The following is a 25,735-nucleotide window of genomic DNA, read 5'->3' on the forward strand; positions in this document are numbered from 1 at the left end:
GTTGTTGTTTGTTTGATTTTATACTATTATATTTGCTATAGTTCAATTCATTTACAATATTAAGGCAGTCCAGCTTTGTTTTGTTTTGATTTTTTTTAAAGTTAACACATCTGTTATACAGTGTATAAATATCTTCAAATCAGCCAACTTCTGCAAACATTACTGCACGATTCTATATATTTGCTGACTTTTACTTACTAAAAATACTTTTAAAAATGACACAGCATTTGTCTATATGCCACACTGTATAGTTAATTTCTCACTATGTTAAATTCATTTAAAAAATAGTGATTGTGCTTCACACGTGTAGAAGTGTGTTCTCGGTAGTAAAGAGGGGGCAATCGTTTGCATAGCAATAAGTATGAAAAAAATAAATAAACAAATACATGAACAGGGACTGTGTATTCTTTCTTCCTTTCGCTCAGTGTGCACTAAATACCATATACAAAGTGGTTCCGATGATAAAATGCGCCATCTACAGGCAGTAATATGTAACCACTACACTACTGAAGGTGAAACTGGATATAGTGATACGCCAACTTTACCCTTCCATGGCTCTGTCGTGACTGACGTGCTTGATGACTTCCAGGTCTACGTTGTTGGGAGCTGTGGGCTGAACTGGAAAAGTCTGGAGTGAAGACCCAAACACAATCTAAAACATAATACAAAATAAACCTTTATGATTGGCATAAGAAAGAAAAATACAGTGTACTCTGAATGAAAAATGTGTTTTCTGGGACATATCCCAAGAACCCGATCTGGGGTAGTGTCAGAGTGTGAGTATAGTGGCTGGGCAGCCCTTGTAACTTGGCTAAAAGGCAACATGGGAGCATACAGTGGATCCACCACCCATAAGACCCTCAGTCTTATGCAGTGTGGTGCCCATCAAGCACAGGGCCTGGGAGAAGTCGACTCTGGCAGCAAGGACCTTAGGGGCAGAAACTGGCTCTTGGTACATTGAATGCAACCTCACCGGGGGTGGGTGGGGGTAGGAGCATGAGCTGGTGCAGGACAGTCAGAGAAATCAACTAGACATAGTTGTGCTTACCTATATGCAGAGTGGGCTGTGAATGGTGGAATCCAGGTTTGTTGTCCCAGTAAATAAGAGGGCCACAGGAATATCAACTGAGGTCATTGATTGACCTTGAGGTTGTGTAATCTGGCCTGAGCCTGTATGTTTTGAACCCTCATGTAAAGAGGGGCGCTGAGCTGTCAACTGATCACCATCTCGATCAGTATAGGTGTAACATATGGCAAAACTGTCCAAAAAAACGACATTGCAGGTATACATATGTACATACACATATAAACATACATATACAGTATATACACACACACGTGTGTGTGTGTGTGTGTGTGTGTGTGTGTACACCTGGTATTATCTTTAAAGAATGTTATTATTATGAAGTGGGATGCTCTGGAAGTTAAAGTTGACAGATGCAATGCCATGTACCTGTCAGAGGGGTATAAACCTGTGCCTCACTGGGAAGTATTGGAGTGGCATTTGTTTATTCAGAGCTAATTATCAAAAATCACTAATTTGCTTATAGTTAAATGCAATCAAGTCTGCACAGAAATGTCTCAGCATCTACTGTAAAACTTGCCAGAGGAGCAGAAATTATTACTGCAGAATAGGGGCACAAATTCACTATTAGTACCCTTATAAATGTTTGATAATATACTGTATATCGTTGGAGTAAATATGAATATAATAACAGTATAACAATGCATACCTTTTTTTATTTTTATTTTTTTAATAGAAGGAACTTGATTAGAAGAACACAGAAAACACTGGTTTAGTTCCTCACTCCTTTCTGCACTCCAGACATAGTATAGATTCTTTCAATTTCATCAGCAGCTCCTGAATTAATGTAATCAAGGACTGATTTGCTGAAGTAAGTATTGGATTGGAAATGTAAATACTGGACTTCCTCCAAATTTGGAAATAGTTCAGCCAATACAGTGGCACGCATAGCATCACTGTCAACTGTTTATGTGTATTATTCATTCATTCATCCATTAGAAACATTTTTCCCTAAAGAAATGAACATTTACAGACTAACGATTATTATTTTCTGCATAGAGATATATGCACAGGTTTGAACACGCTAGTACCAGTGACATTTGATTACCAATGAAGTGAAAATAACCTGTGTAAGGTTTCTTTAATAAATTAGTCAATATATAAATACATTTTAAAAACAGTTAATAAATACCTCTTAAGCAAATGTATATGGAACTATAGCACAAAAGACTACTGTGTGTAGCATTGATAGAGCATTTTAGATACGTTTTAAGTGTTACGTTATTAACACATATAAGAATAGTTTATTACCATAGATGTTTTCACACCAAGTGTCATTCATGCACACACAATAGCACCCACTGGTGGAGCAACCCCTGTGTGTGAATGAGTATGTGCAAAACAATGACTCTTGAGTGAGTGAGTGAGTGAGTGAGTGAGTGAGTGAGTGAGTGAATTGCAAGAAAATTAAATGAAAAACAGCAAAGAATAACATTCTTTTTCATTTAAAAATGTAGATTTCTCCTAAATACCGCATCCATATTTGTTATGCACAGAAATAAAAAAATATTTTTAAATTTAGCACAAATGTGTGCCATTAAAATTTTATTGTGTTAATGTTCCAAGCTTGTTTGTGATTAATTGCAATTGTTTTATTTGCTCATATTTGATATCAGTTAATTTAATTGTAGATATAAGGTTTTATCAGAATCTTCTGAATTACTGCTTAATTAATGTCTGTAAAGTGAGAATGTGCTTTTAATCATTCAAATACTGTTTGTAAATGCATGCAGGTATTTACTGTAGTTCAGCTGTCCAATGAGACTGGGTGAGAAAAACACAACACAGCATAACATAAAATTAACTTTGGAAAAAAAACAGTATACATGTGTGATAGCTATTGATTCCTTCACTTCCTTTAACATCCATGAGCCTTGGTTGCTGGTCGTTCTTCCTTGGACCAATTTTGGTCAGTACTATCAACTGCAAACCAGTAACTCACCACAGGACCTGCCATTTGTAAGATGCTCTGACAAAAACAAAATTACTATCACAATTTAGTCTTTGTCAAAATCAGTTTTTTTCTACTACCAACATATCAACTGCTGTACATTACGTAATAAATAAAAGATTATTAATCTTTATTAATGTTTTAAAGTGAGTAAGGTGCCCACACACCTCCCAGGTGTTTTTTTTTCTTTTTTCTTTTTGGTGTTTTAGTGATATTCCGTTCGGTTCAATTCAGTTCAAGGTGTAATTTAGGATGAGTCAGATCACATTATTTGAAAAATTAGATTAAATCATTTTTTTCCAACTGGAGTGTTCAGGGTTTGTGGGGAATCCCTGTACACGTTTGACTCTATAAACATAGTTGAAATAAATCAGGCCCGGAGGCAGTTGTTTTTAATACAGCTATTCTATGAGTATTCACACCAGAGGCCAAGGCTCGTCAAGTTTCATGATAGAAATAAAGTTTAACGGTACAGAGGATCCTTCTTTCTGTACCTCATTAACATGCCTAACAACAGACATGTGGTATTTGCTGTGTAAGATCAAAGAAAGATTAAAAGAGTGTTGTACACTGTTAATATCTGCAGGTAGGAAAGAGAGGTTACATCAGTATGAATCCAGAAGCCACAGTATAAATGGAGTGAAATACGTAGATTGCTCATTTTTAGGGAAATAAATGTGAGGAATTCATGGTGGAGGATGGCATATATGTGATATTATTTCAAAGGGAGAGAGAGAGAGAGTGAGAGAGAGAGATGGTAAAATCCACAGAGAAACCAAATAGGCTGCAAAAGAGGAGAAGAAAAAGACGGGGGGTAAAAATGAAAACATTTTACTGCAAACTCTGCCAGTTTTATGGAGTCTACTATTTACAATATTCTGTATTTTCATGGTGCAAAAAAAAAAGGTTGTATCTGTCACAATTCTATCTCCCAGACTCGCCCTCTACACTGTATAATGCCTTGTTAAAGCCAGCCGTGTGTGAAATGGTGTTTTGAAATAAATGAAACCGACCAGGAAGAGCCGGAGAGGGGGAATATTGCCGTGTCAAACTGACAGGCAAGCAGGGAGAATGTAACAAGTGCCATCATCTTAAGGAAAAAGCGGATTAAATAAAAAACCCAGCGCATCTCTCCCTGGCTCATATTGACACGCCGGTGCTGGGGCCATTCTTCATTGTCTCATCAAGACGAGGCATTATGGCGGAGCATCAGATATTGAGGCCCTAGCGTAAAAAGTGTTGGGTGAAGATTTTTATCCCCCCCTCGTTTCCTTTCCCCTTTCTTTTCCTTTCTGTGGATTTCCCACAAAAACCCCCAGCAACCCAGCAACACATAGAGAGCGAGGAGCTGTCAGGTTTGAGTTTGAAGAGGATGATTCGGAAAAAGTTTTACAGCTACCCCTCCACAAAAAAAAAAAAAATGGAACAACAACAAAAAAAAGGAAAAAAATATCTAAAAATCTAGACTGACGCTGTCTTTCCAATTCTCTTTTCTGATCCCCCCTTCCCCCACCCACACTGCCAAGACTGCTCTGATGTCTGTCCTTCCACTGACCCCCTGACCTATGTATTGTTAATCAGTGAAATTTGTCGGCAGCTCAGATGGAGCTGTGATCAACGTTTTAGCACAAATTCTCCAAAGGCGAAGTGCTGTGTTTGACACCCCCCTTTCATCCCTCATCTGTTAAATATCACACCGCCGGCAAATGTGACAGTATTGTGAATCGATGCCACGAGAGACAGAATAATTGGACCTCTTCTCTTTAAAAGGCTCTGTTTTTTCTGTGCTTTTTCTTCTTTCTTTCATTTCACACAAATGCAAGGCGACCTTCTTCATCTGTCTGCAACCACACACACACACACACATACACATACACATACACACACACATACAAAAACACCCAAGCCTAGGAAAACAAAGCCTAAACGTTATTCTTTTCATATGTGGGAGCTGGTTGGAAGCAAGCAGCCAGCCGGCCGGCTGGTAATTAGACGAGCAGAATCATAGATCATGTCTTTAACCTGGAGAGCTTGTATATCTTTAGGGGTCATTAATTTTAAAAGAGTGCCATTAACCTGGGGTGAGGTGGAGAAAAAATAAAAAAGAGTGGGAGAGGGCAGAGCTTTATAAAACAAACGCATGCAGATGTGACCAGAGGGACAGGAGAGAGAGAGAGAGAGAGAGAGAGAGAGAGAGAGAGAGAGAGAGGGAGGGAGAAAGAGAGGGAAAAAGACGGATGGCTGGCCGTGTGTTTGCTTTCCTCTCCTGCTCTCTGACTGGGCCCTGATCCCTTGTTAGGTGTGAGTGTAAATCATTAAAAATCCCCAGCTGTGGGAATGGTGCAGTGATGTAAAGCAGTTGTTTAAACCACGTACCCCTCGGCTTGAGTGTAAGGCGTCAGCAACGATGCTGTCACATCAAAGGCCTTCTCCCAAATTTAACATCCCACTCACACCTCCAAAAACAAGATGCATTTTGTCTTGTGAAAAGACTGGGAGTGAGAGACTGAAGTGAGGGAAATTAAAACTTGAATCAAAATGATTTCAATGAAGAGGCATCTCTGTTTTAGGGGCCAGTGGGGCCTGGGCTGTTTAGATGTGGCTGTGCGGCATTGCACGACATGATCTATAATTAATTGTAACAAGTTATATATAGTTATTTCTTTTAAGGCTAACAATGTTGCATGTTTAGTGTATATGCAAACTGCACCACTGCCTGTTATGTTCCTATACATTTCTGCTTCCCCTAGCAGGCTTTGTTTGGGCATAGAGCCGGCCCATTAGCATTCAGCTAATTTAGTGAGTAGTCGTAATTACTGTGTGTATGTTTAACACCATTTCTCCATTTCTCTAATGAGCAGTGATCATGCTAAGATCCGATAATAAAAAATAATATAATGGTATGCATCATGACATCATGGTATTTTGGAAACATACTTTAGGCTATTGTATTGCTACACAGCTAAGCTTTGTTAGAGATACCCCTGACAATAGCCTGAAATTCTTTCTGAAAATATTTTTTCACCCCTCTTTTTGGCAGAGAACAGGACATGAGGCTAATTTTTGTTGCTTGAAAACAACTTCAGTGAATGCCTTTGGGTAATGGTCAGTTATTTCTGCCATTTCTCATATTTACTGTAGTTAACAACAGGAAATTAAAAGAGGTTTGATAAATATTAACCAAAAAGGTGCAATCAATTTTTTCCAATGACTTTTCCTTTTCAAGCATTGAACCTGTTGTGATTTGTTTGGATTTATTCAGCCATTTAGGTTGATATCACTAACGAGTCAGTTGCCGCTCATGCATATTCTAACTCACAGGAAGTTCCAAGGAAGAGATGCCACTTGTTGATTGTGATAATCGCTTTCTATGTTCTTGTCTATGTGGCGCTAACTTGCACAAAAGAAAAACAAAAAGAAAAAAGGTTCTTATAAAATCCGGCAGACCAAGCATCAGGGTCATCAGCAAATTCTTTGAGATCTTGTGTACATTCCCCTTCCAAATCATCAATTTGCAAGTGGTATTTCTAGGCCTGTAGAGTCAGAGCTGTGGTTTAATGCTTTGAATTAAGTCTACTTGGCCAAGCTATATTAGTGTCAGTAAATGAGAAAAGACCCAAAGAGTCTCTGTCCTGTATGCTAGGCTTTTTGTATCTTGAGACCTCCAAATACTGAAAAGCAGGAACCAAGATGAAGACATTGCTCTGTTCCTGCTGGGTGGGAAAATATGACTTATTTTTGCTGTAGAGTTAACGGACTCTAATTTTGGGTGAGCGCTAAATGCATGAAAGTAAACACAGACTTAAAGTGCTACAAATGAAAAAACTTGATGTGTTTCTGTGGTAATTCAAACAGTGAATAAAACTGTATGGAATACTTCAACTTCAGCCACGTACAAACAACCGTCATTTTTTCCCCCTCAAAACATTATTCCACCTTAAAAGACAATGAACGTAAACAAACCAAAGAGAACAGCAGTTTCCCACAATCGTAGACATTGCCATTAACTAACAAGCTCAGTTATTGTTCTTTTCCAAGTGTACTAAGCTGTCTTGGTGGTATCATGTGATTGATGGAGACCTAGCAAATGGGTGAACTTGACAAAACTAACTGAAACTAAAAATAAAAATGGTGGATAGCAAAATGTGTAAAAGCATCAGATAGCAAGAAATAAACCCTGAAATTAACTTAGAATTACCCATAAGTTTGTAGATGAGTGATCTTAAGTAGTTGAAAAGAATTTGTTATCTACTCTATAGCCCTGAAAAAGTTATTGGATCAGTAACTTGATATTCACCTCTGGAATTACCCCTGAAATGTACCTGGACTAGCTGTATGTGTGAATGCAAACACCTGCAATATTTGCCACAGACCGTACATGAAGTTTATCCTCCTAGACTCTGGGTAATCCAGAATAGATCAGGGAACGTTCTGAAAAATCGCATTGGTATCTCATGCACACACTGCACACATCCCATGCCTACAGTATGCAGAACCTTTGCCGCTGCAAGAACGTGTCTGACACTAAAAATTTCCTGCTGTGTGCTACTACAAGAGATATCAAGACCTGATACCAGTGTTTCTCTAGAGTTCATAAGTGAAAAGTCCAAATTAGTTAGATATCATTATGGCTGCAGGACCTCATCTCCTAAGTTGCTGCATTCTTATATCTTCCTAGCGCCTAAAAATGCCACCAACAGTATAGGGTAATCAGAACCTTTCAAATCCATTTTTGGCATACACTTGATTATGTAAACAGAAGCAGTTTCAATTTCCTAAGTATTGCTAACATAGGAAAAGCATGGATTCCCAATTGTTTCATGTCTATGAATGGATTATTTATTTATTTAATTTGTTTCCCCCGTATAGAAAACAGAAATTCAGGAGAGTCCAAGCAAATCTTGCATGAGTGGCAACCCCTAAATAAACAATTTTAATTGGCTTCATTTCCCTAGAAAACCACTCTAAGTCTATTAAGCAATGTCACAACAGCAACACATCACATATTATACAATGACACAATATGTTAGTGGGCCACTACATGCCCTCATATTGCAGGTCAAACTGCAGGCTTAGAGCAGCTGCTGGCTTGCTGCAGATGGATCGATCTCCAAACATGTCTTGCTGAAGAATTGGACGTCTGCTGGAAGATCCCAGACCTTTCTTTAAAGGAGTAGTCCTCATTGCTGTGTTTCTGGGGGAATATAAATATTTTTCTCTGTGTCCCTGCTCAGTGTTTGATTCTTCCCCCGAGTCTGTGGCCCAGCAGTCCAGCAGAGAGAACCCAATAGCCCCAGAGGGAGGTAGTGCAGGAGGCTGCTGATTGCTGTTTGGCCTTTCCTGTCCTCCAGCCAGGCCAGCATGTCACACTGAAGAGGTTTATTTTCCTACATCAGAGACCAGCGGGATCATTCCTCACCCAGCCATCACAAGCCTGGCGTCAGGGGGTCATTTAGAGGGGCAATGCCCCACCACCTCCATCATCATGCCCCAATAAACACTGCTGATTTTACTCGTCTTATTATAACTTTTATGGAATTTGACAGACTAACAATTTTTTATTACATTACAGACATGTGCAAATGAAGCCTTAGGTTACTTGTGCATGGACTCTTATTGGTGTAGCGTGCTGTTGCTGCCTAAACCTGTAGAAACTGAATGCATAAGTTTGAGAGAAAGCCATAAATTTACCCGCAGATGTATACAAACTGCGTTTGCTCAACTAAGCTCTGCAAGCTTAAGCCCACGCCATTTTGAGCATTTATACTTCTGCGGTGTCTGCGTCGCTCTGCAATTACACCACCACAAGACTAGGGATGAATCTCAAACGTACACAGTGTAGTAGTGGAGCAGAATTACTTCTATTAATTTTAAAGTGCATCATTTTGGGTGTAGGTCGTTGTACGGACTGAGCTGTGTTTACATGAGGTGCCAGAAAAGTAACTAATACGAAGTCGGCACGATTTTCCCCACGTAGCATTGCTTCTCGTTGATTTTTTTTTATTTTTTATTTTTCCCGGAGACCTCTGTGTTTTTCCATTGTTCAACACTTTAATTCATCCATGAAGCCCACACCATGTCTGAGGAAATATGCGTCTCTGTTTGTGGAGGAGAGGAGTTCCTGTCTCTGTACTACTTCGGTTCGTCATAAACAATGTCGGTCCGATTCTGACCAATCGCGTTCGTTGCGCGACGCGTAGTTACATGTTTTGGGGGAGGGGCGCGTCAGGGCGTAGGGTCGACGCAGAAGTATAAATTGGGCTTTAGTTTATTTTTCTGTCATGGTGGGTACCACTGGTCTGCTTTTATACAACTACAGACCCAGACACCCAGTCTCCCAGGTACTGTGAAACTCAGGAATTTGAAGACTGGTACATCCTGGCAACGGAAAACTCCAACCTGGAGGAAGAAGGCCGCTTTAACCCTAAGTGAGAGGACGACTCCCTTAGCAATTTAAGGGAGGCATTTTTAAACCAAGTTTGCTCAAATGGTAGAGCATTAATTATCAGCGTAAAGCGAATGTGACCAGCAAATTCGCCAGTGTTAAATCAACACTACTAGTGTTAACTAAACACAGAGAGTGTTAAATTATTACACTAACAGTGTTCATTTAACACTAATAGTGTTAAATTTGCTTGTTTTAATTTGCTTTAGTTTGTATGCAGCCTCCAGCACGTCGATGGGTGTACACAGAACCTCTGAGCACAGCAACTTCAACTTTTGATTTTGGGAACTTTTTGGAATTAGGATTTATTTATTTATTTATTTATTTGTTGGTTGGTTGGTTCATTATTAATGCAGGGACACTGAGGCCACAGTTATGAAGGCCAGACTATATAAAACAGCATTAAGAAGCACCATTTAAAAACAATACATTATTTTTGCATTCAAATGATGCTTTGTTCAGAGTTCGGTATCATTAGTGTTGGAATATAACCCTTGATTTCATTTTCAGCCACTTTTTTATTATTATATTATTTTATAATATAATAAATATATTTATTATATATTTTTTATATTTTCCTTTTCTTTGTGTTTAAATTTCATGATTAAATGGTCTGAGTTAAGAAAGTATTTTTTTTCCTTTTTCCAAATAACATTTTATGTTATTCAACACTCTTTAGCAAGCTAACATTGGTTCTACGGCCTAATGCATACATTGAATGAATGAATATATGAACGGATTAATGAATAGCCCCACCATTTTTGAGCTGGAGGTAAACAACAAATGTTTTGTAGCCAAATCAATTAACGTTATAAGATGTTGTACTTAAAAAGATAAAAAAAAAACTTCAACCATCACATGTGCTTAAAGGTAAGAGTAATTAACAAAGTAAAATCTTAGGAATAAGAAAATGTTCTCCAAATATGAGTTTAATGTGAATTCCCATGCATTTGTAGTGTAGGATCTTGTGACAGCTCATAAAGGCTACTTTAAAAGTTTCTAATATACACTGTGAGTGAATCCTACTCTTTCCAGCTGGGTTTCTATGGATCTAGCAGGAGAATTGATGCGCTTGGCCAAAGCACCATGTCATAGAGGTACAAGACAAAGCAGCCCAGAGGAGGTTGGACAGGATTAAGTTGTTTGAAGAGCGAAGCCCCTGACCGAGACGCTTTCTGACCACAATAAACACTGGCCTGGACTCACACACTCGCAGCCCCCATACAGAGGATAGAGCACAGCATCAATCACATACACATACGTGGCCAACAGTCCCTTAGGCATACACACACACTCACAATGCTGTGATACATGCATGCCAAAAATACAACACAAGCCAGCAAAACCATCACAATAAGATTTTACACGCATGCACAAACACAATTCCATCATACATTCATGCACATACACAATACCACCCTGCGTAACACATATCTTATACAGGCACAAAATATGGCATAAATTGCTTTAACATATGCGTACACAACCCACACAACCAGGGATTCACATTTAAAGGGACAGAGTGTAGCTTAAATATTCAGTAAATATATATTTTACACATTTATTGCCTTGCAGGTGTTATGTCTTCTGTTTAGTGTCTTACTTGTTCCTATTTATTGCTTGTTTTCATAAGATTTATGTATATTTTAAAGCACCTAAGGTTAGAAACTGCAATCTCTTTATATGTATCAAATAATGATTTTTTTTTTTTTTTCGTGAATCACAATTAATAATGTCTCTTAGAAAATATTAATACTGGTGCATGAAGACAGATGTGGATTTCAGATGCTGACACACACAAACACATTTGTCTTGATGCACCACTATTAATATTTTCTAATAGACCTTATTAATAGTTATTCATGAACAAAATATTTGTGTGTGAAAAAAATTTCCAGGAGTCATTTTAATAGCTTAACAAATGCAATTGATACTTTTATTACTTATATTTTATTCTCATCTATAAGCTACCTTTTCAGTTGACTATTATGGAAAAAAAGGCATATTTTTTAGCATAAATGTCCCCCATCAGTAATACTGAGGTCCTCTGGCTTTTTAAAGCCTGTTTACCCATTGTTCACAACATTTACCACACTACCCCCTGCTGATCAGGACCTGCATCAACACCAACACAATCCATTGTAAGCTGAGAGCAAAATAAGTATGATTTGTGTTATTTAAAAATCAAGCTACGATGTGATTATTAAGTCAAATCTCAAGTGTTAAAATCAGCTAGTTTAGTTCAGGTTTATTTACACACAAAGGTAGGTACATTAGCATAAATATATATCTAAGAAAAAATTACATGGGGAAAGTAATAAATGAATTTACTATACCCTCCCAAACAACAGCTGGTGTAGAAGTATAAAAATGCAGCTAATTTATTTTCCTGAAGGACAGAGTAACATAAAGGACTGCAGGAGAAATTAGTCCATACCAGCACAAGAACGCAAGTTTTCTCTTTTTAAGAATGTTGACAAAGTTTTTTATTTTGGTAGGGATTATATATTTTAATCAATTTTTTTTAACAGTTAAGCGACACTCTCATCTCTTATTTCATTAATGACAGATAGTGATGCATCATATTAAAGCTGGGGATAGACTACATATTGCAGTTTGCAGATAACTCAGTTCCTTTAATTGTACTACACCGTGGAAAGACAGCATACTCACAAAATTACAGTGAGGAAAAACTAAAAGATGTGTTGAACTTGGATGAATGAACTTTGTTATAACTATAAAGCGATACAAACAAGTGAAGGCCGTCAAAAGTGGAGGAACAAGGCAGTTGAACCTTGATGAAAAAGACTTTTGAGGACATTAAATTGATGGCTGAAAATCATTTTTTTCCCCCTAAAGGATTTTGTAAAAATAAAATGCTTTCATATTATCATACTATTGTTCAAACACTGTGGAAGAGCTGTATGATCAAACTAAAGTTTCAATTTTAAGCCTTCAACTCTGTACCAACTCAGAAAAAAATATCTCTTCAGAAGAACAAAAAGATGGAGATTAGTCAAAATGAATGAGATTCACCAGGAGTTTGTAGATCTGACCGGAAGTGAGACTGAGACTGATGAAGGTACTTTAAAAACTGATATGCATGAAACTTTAAAAATAACAGTTCAAGGGGCGAACGTGGAAGTTGTGTCAGTGCAGAAATCAGTGAGAGATCTTTTCCAGTCCCTAGATAAAATGACACCACCCTAGACAGCAGTTGTCCGAACTGCTTGATTTTGAAAAGACTTTGAAATGTCATCTGTGTTGACCAGCACACCCTGCAAATTCTCATGTGAGTTTGCACAGGATCAGGGTTTGTTAGGCACATGTTCTGATGAAAGTTTTGTTTTATTAGTTCATTAAGTTTGACAGTAACATGATAGTTTGTTGTTTGATAAGTTGGTTGTTTTTCGGTGTGCTAAACTTGGATCAGAAAACATTTTGATTATATTACATTTTAGAACCTTAGACATTTATACATTTTACATTGTTTAATGTAAATGTGATTAGGTCTTAAAAATGTTTAAAATGTGTAAGCAAATATGCAAAGACAACAGTAACTTGTTATTTCTGAGGCTGAGTAAACTCTCACAACAATATATGAAATATCTGAGGTCAAATAAGATCTCTAAAAGGTACATGCAGTGCTTTGAAAATGTATTTGCTTCCTTCTCCATTTTTCTTTTTGCATATTTTTCACACTCGAAGACAACACGAGTAAAAACAAAATGCTGCTTTTAAATGATCATTCCATTTAGAGAATAAAGATTTATTCAAAATGTTTATTATTAAGGAAAAAAAATTAACCTAACTTTGTGTAGTTAAATGTTTGCAATGAGTTACATTTTATTTTATTTACATTGCTGTGAGGATCTTATTATAGAAAATTGGTGTTAGATTTACATCAGTTGTAATCTCTTCCAAAAAGTTTCACCTTTGACTTGTTAGTCCACAGAATACTGTAGCGGTTACCAGAGGCTGGGCGGGGTTGTGACTCTCAGGGGAGGTCCCAGCATGCCCCACAGCTCCTCCTGTTTACTGTTTTGACCGTATCCACTGTCAGGGAGACTTATGTGTTGGTGGATAAGGCTCTGTCAGTCGTTGTCCCACACAAAGCCCAAAGCTTTGTTCACTTGCTCCTTTTCCATAACAGTGCCCTTCTTAAAACAGTGTCTCAATTCGCATATTCAGAGGCTATTACAGTGGTGTCAGGAATGGAAGGTACAGGGGCGTAGTCACGAGAGGGCCTGGTCCTACCCAAATTGCGGACACACTCTTTTCTCTTTGTTCAGCACAATTAAGCCAATCAGAAGCCAGATTTTGCTGTCCATCATTTAGTGCTGCAGCCAATGGAGTCACAGTCCCGCCTACAGGGTTGTGTTTTACCGCGGCTGAAGTAAGTGCTGAAACACCAGAAGTTACAGCTCTGCTTTTAGTCAGAACTAAAGTGTCTTGGAGAAACTACATTTAATACGCCCTCGACACATCTGTGATGACAACAGAGCTGACAGAATTTTAGGATCAAGTCATTCTCTATCCATAAATATTAAATTAGAATTTCATATAAGAATATTCTTTCTTTGCAGTGGCATTATAAGGAGAGCAAAAAGGTAGCTAGACACTGATGATGGTGCCACGAGGAGCATGAAGGCAGTGGCCAGCAGCAGATACAGCTGTGACACTTTGGGGCCGGCCAGGAGATCAGCGGCAGCACACGCTTTGATGGCAAAAGTGACTGTGAGGCCTACGAAGCACAGTTCCAGGTTAGCATTACACATGGACAGAGGCTGTCTCAGCGACACACACCTGTACAGTGTTACAAGGAAAAGTCTTGAGAGTGTTAGTGGTATTATAGCCACACATGCAAGGTAATTGGACAGAGCTGACTAGAGATTTGTGGGGGCATTTTGAACAGAGCTTCACTGACTTCACAGTTAGAGAAGTGCTATGGCTAAGAGGTGAGGGTGGTGGAGTGCTAGCTACAGAGATGGCTCTTGTATTCCGACATGCATTCCCTACTTTCCAATGGGTAGCATGGTGGCGTAACAGGTAGTGTTGCCTCCTGGGGTTGTGGGTTTGAGCCCTGCTCCAGGTGACTGTGAGGAGTTTGGTGTGTTTTCCCAATGTCCACGTAGGTTTCCACCTGGCCTATTTTAAAAGTAAAACCAATCACAATATGGACGTATGATATCTGTGTGTTTTCTGAGAGTCTTTGTTAGTTTTTTTTTTTTGTTTTTTTCAATTCTCCTTGTCTCCTCCCTTGTCTGTACCTTAGCTCATCTTTGCCCACGTCTTGTCATTAGTGCCTCCTGTGACTCATTTGTGGTCCTGCCTTCTCGTTATGTTCCTAGTCTGTGGTCCTGTGTAAATATTGTGTCTCGGTTTCAGTGTTCCTTTGGGTGATCTTGTATGCCTCTGACTGTTTGCTCATTCCCATATTCTTGATTGTTTTCTGTTAGTTTCTGTCCAGTTTTGTGAAGTTTGTTTTAGTTTGTGTATTCCGTGTCCTGCTCGTGTTTATTTTCTGATTCTGATATGTGTTTGGTTTTGTTTGTTTGAATAAGTTGGTTACTCAACCTTATGTACTCCTCCTCCTCATCCCTTATCTGACTGTGACAAAGCCATGAATGTCTATATAGATATTTGGCAGAATAGAAGCCTGGTTTTAGCTGCAGTATACATATAAATATTTCACAATACAGAAGACATACTGCACCATCACTGATTCTTCCATCAATGCAGTCTGAAAGTGCTGCCCAACAAAACAGGCAAGTTATATCATGAGCTACTGTGCAATGATCATATATGTTCATAGATCAACCCAAGCAAGAAACACATTTTCTGTGGTAAATTGGTAAGTTCATCCATTACAAGACTGCCCTATAAGATGATCCTGACTCTTGAAAGTTTCAGTTAAGGGGATGCCTGGTTTTGGGGCCCATTGTCCTCAAATCAGAGAAACCCCAATGGAATGTCCAGGAAGTCTGCATCATCATCATCAAAATCCAAGAGAGTGAAAAAAAAAAGTCAATGTCAGTTACAACTTGTCTCAAAATATTTGTAAGGCCTGCGTGTAACTTTCAGAAAGGATATGGTTAAATCATTCATGGAGAACTGCAACATCTCCCTGCTCTTTTCCGAAGTCCTGATACTAAGTCTTTCCTTTGGTTTTGTGCTGAGGAGTTTTACTCCCTCTAGAGAGGACAGTCATCAGATCATAGCTTATTTGTCATTTGTCCTTTTAGACATGTGTTTTCATCTTGATACGGTACATCCCATTTGTCTTTCTCATGCAGGTTCATCAGTCATCTAAGGTAAAATAATTCCAGCTGTTGCCATTCTGTCACTGCTGCTTCCATGACAGCAATAAAGTGGTATTATTTTAGTTTTAGTTTAGCACATAAAGTTTTTTTTCTTCTGTAATATTGAGAAAGTAGATACAAGTAAATAAATAGATGAAAAGACCACTGTAGATGGACAGATAATATCCAAAATATCCAAAAAGTTGCTGTCCTAGTCAAACTGGAAAATATAATGTTTTATATTTATTTGAGTTCATTTTAAATGTTTAAATTAAAAAAGAAAATATAATTTTCACTTGTGTACACCTTATATATTTTATCTTTCCTTAAAATACACACACACACACACACATATATATATATATATATATGTGCAGATAAAATATTATTTTAGAATAAACCATTATAAGGTTAAACAAATACATAAATAATTAATAGGACAGTTAATGACACACAGACACAGTTATAGATATAACCTTTCATGGTGCTCCCTCAGAGAAATCTGACTTAGGTGGTTGAAATAAGATATTGTTTGATGACTTAAATGTCACTTTCAATGAACGGCTCCTACTTTTGACCTAGAAATTTGACTCACTAGAGCTAATTAAGGTCTAAAATGAAAACTGGTCAGGCCGCATTAATTAGGTGACCCCCCCTCCACATCCATACGTCTCTCCATCATTAAGATTGTCCATTCAAAGCTTATCATGTAATTGATATTGTGAAACATTATCTGCTCTATCTAAATCAAATGAAAACAGTTAATTGCTAGAGTTATTGCACTGGAGGTCCATCATTAAGAATTTCATTTGGAAAAAAAACTCTTTATTCATTTCTTCCCTGCTGAGGTAATTGAATTCCTGATGAGGAATTTGCGTTTTCTTTTTCCAATTACAGCCCCTTTAATTGAAAAAAAATATATATTTTTTTCTCTCCACCTTCATCTAATAGGTCTTTACACTGAAGGAGAATAGCTCAGTGTAAGGCAGTATTGACTCCTGACACATGTCAGACATGTTCCCTTCACACACGGCTCTATGTCAGCAGAATCGCAGTCCAAGCCATTTAATATGACTGACTCTGACAGTGTCAAAACAGAAGGGTGAAAGGAGCTGTGCTGTTATGGCATCTGAGTCGATTTTAGCAGACATGTGGCTAATATGGCTGTACGCGTAATGTTCACGTCAAGGAGCAAACAGTTCAAATTCAATAAGACCAATTGAATGATGTGTGATAGAAACATGTAAGGACATGCGCTGTGAATGTAGCCAATGAAATATTCATTGAGGAAAAAAGAGGCAATATTCATATAAATGAGTTGTGTATTCCTCTGTGTATTTAAAAGCTGTTGTACATACAGAATAAACCTAATATCAAGTGTCATAGGGTCCAAATGTTCACAACATTCACTATTCTACTGAAAATTTGAAAATTTGGAGGGGCATGTTTCTAAAAACTTTATTAATGGAACAAAAGTAAAATAAATTAAAAAAAGATATTATACAATTATGTTGCCTTACCAAAGTTACGTTGGAAGCACCTCAGTATTGAAATTGAATAAAAATGTAATGTAAATTTAATTTTCCCATTAATACATGCAAGTAATTTAATAGACATCTAATGATATTTCATTTACATTGAGATTTGAATGCTTTATGAGGATCTTTATTAGAATGAAAATGTAGTTCCCAATTTGAATTAACATGTTACATGTGTTCATGAAACAACGCTTTCAAAATGATAATTAAAATGTTATATGCGTAATATGCACACAGTGACTGTGAATAGTTATAATAATAATAATAATAATAATAACTACAACAAAAAACGACTTTATGTAGAAAGAAAACCCTCTATAACACTAAATCACTTAAATAAGAATTTCTAGGGTTTTTAAATTCTATTTTATTTTATTTATTTATTATTCTTTTTTTTTAACTGCTTGGGAAATTACCTTCTGTTTAGTAGAAAAAAACAATGTGCAATTTCCACATTTAAAAAGTGTTTTCTGCATTTTTATTAAATAAATACATTTCTCCCATATTACATGAGGCTACATGATGCAAGCTGGTAGAATTGCGTCTAGCTCATGGATTATCTGATACATGCCAGCCATCACATCTTTTCAAAATATTGCCAAAGCAAATTCATTAGATAGTGCAGTACACTAAAAAAAAGTCAATTGCACAACTTGTACACCACATCTTTTTTCATTCCTAAACCCCTGATATGCTAAAACACACACAACCACCTACATGTTTAGAGAGAAAAAGAGAGAGAGAGAGAGAGAGAGAGAGAATGTCAAAAAAACAGGACAAAATACACATACAGGAATACTGTCACTCTGTGTGGGTGTCCTTGGCAGTGGGCTGTGGAGGATCTATTATAGCTGACCTCACTATACGCATCTTCATTAGCTCAGTGGTTAAAAGCTATTAGTGAACAAGGTCAGGTGTCACTAGCCACTCAAAACTCATGATAAAGAACCATGAAAAAAAGCCACCAGCTAATGGAAGCAAACAGAAGCTCACACATCACACCTCGAACAAAATACAGTGAAGAAAAACGTTCCTTATCATCTTTATCTGAGTTCTTGGTTTATGGTTATACAGCATTTGATTTTATTTGTCTGTTTGTTTTGCACTAAGGTTTATGCAAATAATTATAATTGCACAATATAAGTAATAAGCATTGGCGGTGTTTTCAAGATTGCTGCTACTTTTTAATGAATAACTTTGTCATTGTGTCAGAAACCGCACAAGCAACCCTGTTCAAAACTTAAAGAAACCAATAAGTCTCTTCTTAAAAATACATGTGTTGTGCTTTAACGTCTGGTTGCAGTCAACAGAGATTATTATGTCCCAGTACAGGTGATTATGAATATATTTATGTTTACCAGTTCAAATGGGAATTAAGTGCTCCTGCTGGTGTGAAGTCCTGATCACACTGGAATTAGACACTGACTTACAGACAGTCATAAAGTTTCAGCTTGAGGACCCCATCAATAGTGACAAACAAATATCAAACCTGCGCAGGAACCATCTTCACATCCGTGTCTTTTTCAGTTCTCCCACTCTCCCCCTTCTGCCTTTGCTTCTTTCCATTTTCTGGGCCATCTGGTGGCAGATAAGCTATATGCTCTGCATTTGTGTGTAAAGTGCTGGGTGCAGAGTGTTCTGACAGTGTGAGATAGACACTTCAGAGACTAAGCTGCTTCTAATGAGGAATATGTGAGCCAGATTTTGTGATGAATGCCAAAATATCATATATCATATGCTTGCTTAAAAAAAAAAAAGCTAACTGTTTGAACCAGTAAGTAGCCCCAGATGTGATAATACAGTTTCTGAAATAATTTTACATTCTTTATTCTTTAGTTATTTATGCAAAATACACAAAGGTATGTCACCTGGCTATAAACAATACAGAAGCCAACTTGAAGCTTGAATTCTATTAGTAAATTTCCTGTCTTTTGCCCAAAGCTGGTTATGATTTTATTACCACACATTATACCACTTATCTGTTATATGCTTTGGGGAAAATACTACAAGGATCAAACAAGGTGTAACTGTTTATACCCTGTCTAAACAGCCCTACTCAAAACAACCAGATTCAGTAACTGTTCCTTTAAATTAACCACAGCGCAGTTCACAGGGAGTGAAGAGAGAGGAGCAGAAACTGTTTTTACAGTCTGTTTTTCATTTGATTCCCTTTCTTCTCTATTCTCATTTTCGCCTTATTTAATCAGTACATTTCTTCCTCTGCGCTCCAGCATTCTGATTGGATTTACTCAGAAGAGGTAGCAGGATAATTGGCAGGACAGTAATAAAGAATCTGAACTATATGTATAAAGCAGCACAAAATCAGGACTCATTTCATCCCATGTTTGCAATCTTAGCCAGCCCACAAAAAAATATTAACTGAGTGAATTTATTTTACAGTTTGTGGGGTGATAGGCTCCAGATGTCACTTCAGAAGGCTACACCTATAAAGCTTTATATTAAAATATGTTTAGGTTGTTAATAGGTATTAGGTTGTAAACACATTAAAAGTGATTAATAATCATTTATGACACATAGATAGAAAGGGTTTTCCTTTTCCAAATCCAGATCCATCTACACTGTTAAACCTCCGATCATGCAAAATATTGACCTTGCATTGTCTTCTCCATCGGTCGACATTAACCCTGTCAAGTTCAGCACGTATTTGTTAATAGGTTTAAGTAACCATTTAACCACCAAGTTTAATCAATAAACCAATGACAGTCCAATTAAAAACTTGTATTACCATTTTGTCCATTTTATGTTATTACATTTGAGCACAGCATCTGCCCTTCACATTTTTCCCTTGAAAGGTTTTTCCCTTCACCTGTAAATTTGCTATTTTGGGAGATGCATGTGACAATATGAAATGACTACATTATAAGTTATATAACACTTTCAATATTAGACAAAAAAGAGGTCACTATTGCTCTTTAATCTCTGTGTTAAAAAACTTGAAAGGAGGATATAGTCCAGGACTATCCCTGTCTGGCAAACCACTCCAATGTCCAACTGTTACTCTCTTACATACATTTTAGTATAAATAGGAACTGTTCAGGGTGGCACGGTGATGCAGTCACACAGCTCCAGGGACCTGGAGGTTGTGGGTTTGAGTCCCACTCCTGGTGACTGTCTGTGAGGAGTGTGGTGTGTTCTCCCTGTGTCTGCGTGGGTTTCCTCCGGGTGACTGTCTGTGAGGAGTTTGGTGCGTTCTCCCTGTGTCTGCGTGGGTTTCCTTCGGGTGACTGTTTGTGAGGAGTGTGGTGTGTTCTCCTTGTGTCTGTGTGGGTTTCCTCCGGGTAACTGTCTGTGAGGATTTTCCACTGGAAAATTAAATAAGTTAAGGGTGACTGGTGCAAGAGTGCTGTCTCCTCCCTCAACACCCATGGCTGATTTGCCCTTGAGCAAGGCTCCGTGTGTGTGTGTGAACAGGTAGTGTCGCAGTCACACAGCTCCAGAGACCTGGAGGTTGTGGGTTCGATTCCCGCTCCGGGTGACTGTCTGTGAGGAGTGTGGTGTGTTCTCTCTGTGTCTGCGTGGGTTTCCTCCGGGTGACTGTCTGTGAGGAGTTTGGTGTGTTCTCCCTGTGTCTGCATGGGTTTCCTCCCACAGTCCAAAAACACGTTTGTAGGTGAATTGGTGAATCAAAAAAAGTATCTGTAGTTGTGAGTGTGTGTCACCCTGTGAAGGACTGGCGTCCCCTGCAGGGTGTGTTCCCGCCTTGCACCCAGTGATTCCGGGGTGGCTCCAGACCCACCGCGACCCTGAACTGGATAAGCGGTTTCAGACAATGAATGAATGAATGCGGAACTGTTCAGTAATATGTACTGATTCTTATGGAGAGGTTACACCGTATGTTCTGGGAAAGGACAATGTCTAACACAGCATGTTATACTGTAAATACAGGGGAAATACAATGTAAATACAGTGATAGTGCACTCTAAAACACAGGCTGTATTACATTGTTATCATTGTTTTACGATTATATCCCATTTTAGTTGTGGAGGTTTTCCTTTAGCATCTTTCTTCATGAGTGTTGCTCAAGAATTTTTGCTTTTGAGTCTTGGCTCTCCTCAGCATTTTTTTTCCTCACTCTCTTTCTGACTTTTACCTTTTGTGTGTATTTCACATGGTCTAAGGGAATTTCTCCTAGTCTTGACCCTTCAGTGATGCTCATTAGGGAGCTGCTTTGGGACATTGTGTATTGTACAGAGCATAATACAAGTAAAATTGAATTGATCTCTCATGATTTTAGTGACAGTTATAGTGTGTTTGGGAGATGCGGCCTGGGAAATGAATAATAAGGCCTTTCGTAGCCATTTGTACACGTATAGAGTACGCACTCCAAGCCTTACTCTCTACTTGTTTCTCCAATTAAGTCGATAAAGTGGAAGCACGTTTCTCCAAGCCGAGCCAAGATGAGATGTGAAATGGGAGGGGATGTTTATTTGTTGCTCGATGGCCAGGCGGTCCAGCTGGAGCAACGTCAGGATGGGAATCAGCTTAATAAAGTGGGCCCGCCAGTGCTCTGCTGAGGGATTTATGTCAACCTGGGGGTGTGACCTCCAGCGGCGTGCCTCTGAGGACGTGTGACAGCAGCAACCGGAGTGTCAGTCGCTCGGTCACAGCAGGGAGGGGAGAGGGAGGCGGGCAGACTCAAGCCCACAGCCACAGTGCACTGTCTCTCCCAAACACAAACCACACACACAGCATGCTCACATCTGAACTGACACCGCCACTGCTATTCTTAACCACACACTCCTGTGGCACTTCTCCACCGGCAATGCATGTTGGGGGGGAGGGGGGTTGGGGACAGAGAGAAAGAAAGAAACAAAGGAAGCAGGGGAGATAGAGAGAGAGTGGGAGTGAAAGAGCAAGAAAGGAGGAAGAGAACGAGAGAGAGTGAAGAGGCAGACCAAGTGTATGTATGTGTGTATATGTCAGTAAGAGAGACAGTGAGAGAGAGAAAGAAGGATGGAAAGAGCAAACAGAGGTCTAAGAGCCTTTTGTGGCTTATGGCCGTTGCCTGACGAAGACACATCTGACATTCTCAATGGCAAGAAAGAGCTCTCTCTCTCTCTCTCTCTCTCTCTCTCTCTCTCTCTCATTCTCTCTGTCCCTTTGGCTGTGTTTTTCAGAATCTATACATCTGTGAGAGCTCTTCCCCTCTGAGAAACAGATGTTTACAAAGCCAGCATCATCATCAGTATCACAATTAGGAACAGCATTTAACATCACAGCACCTACTATACCACTATCTGCCTCACTACCAACATCCATATTTCCATCTTACACAAGATCTGTATCTAATCGCTATAAGTATCACTTAAACTCATTATACGAATTGGGTACAAATGTGGACATCCATGCTAAAAACAATTAGCAACACAGATTCATCAACAGCAGTTTTTTCTCTTTGAAAAGCATGTATTCAAAAGAAATTTGAAAGACTTTAGACTTTTAGATTGCTCTCAGGCAGCTGGTTCTTTGGGTATAGAACTAGAACAACAGAGGAGACTAAGACTTATAGAAAACAGCGTGGACTTGAGTATACCTATAAATCTAAGCTAGCTGAATGAAAGATATCAATTACCATGACAGAAATAATTTTTTATATATTTTTTACTGAAATGCTAAACAAAATTATACTTAAGTGTTCTTGGTTTATATTGACAATTATACAGAGTATTCTTGATTGAAGTTACATATTATTGCCTTATACATAAAGTTTAAGCCTATTTGGCTTGTAGTTTAGGGTGGAATAGCTTAGATCAAAGAGTATGGGATGAAACTGTACACAATGTTAATCAATTAACACAGAAACAAATAAATCTTTAGCTGATTATACTGACAATATACTTCCAGGGTTGGAGTAGCATGATTCACTAAGTGAGGCCCCCATCCACTGATGGCGCTGTTTCACTGCATACATTCACGGTCTCTTATGTACCCAAAGAAGAGTAATGAAATCATTTTTCTGTCAGCAACTGCATTACACAAACACAACACACTGCTTTTCTGGACACTGGAATTAAATCTTCAGGATAAGTTTAGAGTTAGGTTTAAGTTTAGGCTCACGGTTAGAGATAGGCAAAATTTTAAGGCTGGTTTTTCACTCGTGGTTGCCAGATATTTACATCTGTTCCATACACAATTTAGAAACACTGGGAATGGTCATTTAGTTCAATATGTACATTTTCACCATGATACCTTGTTGGATTTTAGAGACAAGGTTAATTCATATTATTATCCATTACAATTAGAAATGGGATAGATCTATATAACTAGTAAAGTATACATTTAGTATAGATGCAGTACAAAAAAGTTGTATATGCAAAGTTTAGTAAGCTTACACCTAAAGTACACTTGGAGTACACGTTTATAAACTTAAAAAGTGGGTAATTTATGTATACTACTAGGGCAACACGGTGGCGCAGCAGGTAGTGTCACACAGCTCCAAGTCCCACTCCGGCTGACTGTCTGTGAGGAGTTTGGTGTGTTTTCCCTGTGTCCGTGTGGGTTTCCTCTGGGTGCTCTGGTTTGCTCCCACAGTCCAAAAACACACACTGGTAGGTGGATTAGCGACTCAAAAGTGTCCAAAGGCGTGAATTTGTTTGTCGCCCTCCAGGGTGTGGTCCCGCCTTGCGCCCAGTGATTCCAGGTAGGCTTTCAGAAAATGAATGAATGTATACTACTAGTACACTGGTAGTATACTTGGGAAATGTACTTCATATTAAAGTCTACTTAATAAAATAATGAATTTTAGGATTTTGTTTGTTTTGTAAGGGTGTGTCTCACTACTAGCATCACCACCATCAGCATCCTTTCAAAATATTACTCTCAGCATAAGTTATTACTATCATTATTGCATTAGCATCACTTTTGCCATCACTATCTGCATCAGTACTACTGATTTTATCACCAACACTATCAGCATCACCATCACATCACCATTATTTTAACTATCAACATCAGTATCTTTCAACCTCCTTTACTCAGTGCCACTCATACCACTTTCCTTTTAGCTTTGTGAGTTGATTAATGGTAAATGTAGCATGTAAGAACCGGATGCTTGAATGTGTTTATGTGCAATGATGTGTGTGTGGATGTGTGTGAAATATAGAATTTGTGTAATTGTGTGTGTGAAGCTGATGTGCACTGACACTCGACAGACAGCTGTTGTAGCTGAAGGCCAGCTGCCCACTGCAGGCTTAAAATGTGAGAGAAACCGCAGGCCTCCTGCAAACTGTGAGACAAAGAAGCTTCCAGGACAGCAACACACCAACTACCAAACTGCAGGACTTATTAAAGCCTGTGATTCAAGGATTCAAGACACACCACAATCTTCTACAAATCCCTGCCATACCACAAGAGGAACGGGAGATCCATTTGCTACGTTTTACCGGTGTTTAGCTTGTTTTCTTTGAAGTAATAATCAGAATTAGAATCATTACCTTTACGTTCATGTTCAAATATCTGACATCATTTGACATTAACAGTTCATGTTATTTTATTAAAATGTAATTTACATTGTTTATATTGAAATGCTATTAATTACAGCCAGAAGGCGAGTCAAGGTGTTTTATATTTGAAGATTTTTGAAGAAAATAACAGTAAATTAACGATACAAATAAATACAGTTCAGAGCTAAACTCTATGGATGTCAGCAGTGTGATTAAATAAAATCAGGTTATACTGAACATTTTATAGAGTATATAAAGCTTTCAATATGTCTTAAAATCTCTTTAATAAACTATAAATCTATAACCCACAATCCAGACAGCAAAGAAGGATCAATGAGTTCATTAATTTGATCAAATTTAAATAGGATTTTTAATACAGGTGTGTATGTGTATGTGTTTCTTTGTAAGACAGAGAGAGAGAGCATAGGGAACTGTAGAAACAGGCACCTCTGCCTGGATATTTGTGTGTGTGTAAGGTAAGACTTAGTGTACTGTACAGGCACCTCTGCATCGGTCTGCAACAGAATTGTGTGTGTGTGTGTGTGTGCATTTGTGTGAGAGAGATGCAGTAGAGAGAAATGTTTGTGTGAGTGTGTGAGAGAGATGCAGTAGAGAAGTGTGTGTGTGTGTGTGTGTGTGTGTGTGTTAACCCGCAGGCCCTGTGAACATTAATGAACTCTACATATGGGAATCGCGCCACTATCTCTGTGTCGCCATTTTGCAGGCCCACTTGTTTTAATTAAAAGAGCACATTTTAGAGAAATAAACTGTCAGTCTCTTGCCCCTGGGTCAGTTCACACTCAAGCTGGGGTCAAATGACATTTGGTTGATGCGTGTGTGCATGTCTGTGTGTCTGTTTACGGGGACAACAACTCTGATAAGTTAGAGACAAAATGATTGTCTTTAAAATATCAATAATGGTATTGCAAGTTATATTTCAATCAACATCCCT

The 25,735-nt window shown here is 38.3% G+C and overlaps 1 long non-coding RNA gene across 1 annotated transcript; it reads left to right on the plus strand.

The window, feature by feature from the left end:
- The first annotated feature begins 9,332 nt into the window (after positions 1–9,332).
- On the plus strand, positions 9,333–24,692 carry LOC136691132 (uncharacterized). The gene is made up of 3 exons (XR_010801837.1): positions 9,333–9,463; positions 14,067–14,243; positions 24,493–24,692. It is a non-coding gene; the product is annotated as an uncharacterized lncRNA (long non-coding RNA).
- Positions 24,693–25,735: the final 1,043 nt, after the last annotated feature.

Source organism: Hoplias malabaricus, chromosome 3 (assembly GCF_029633855.1).
Source record: "Hoplias malabaricus isolate fHopMal1 chromosome 3, fHopMal1.hap1, whole genome shotgun sequence".
Taxonomy (NCBI): Eukaryota; Metazoa; Chordata; class Actinopteri; order Characiformes; family Erythrinidae; genus Hoplias; species Hoplias malabaricus.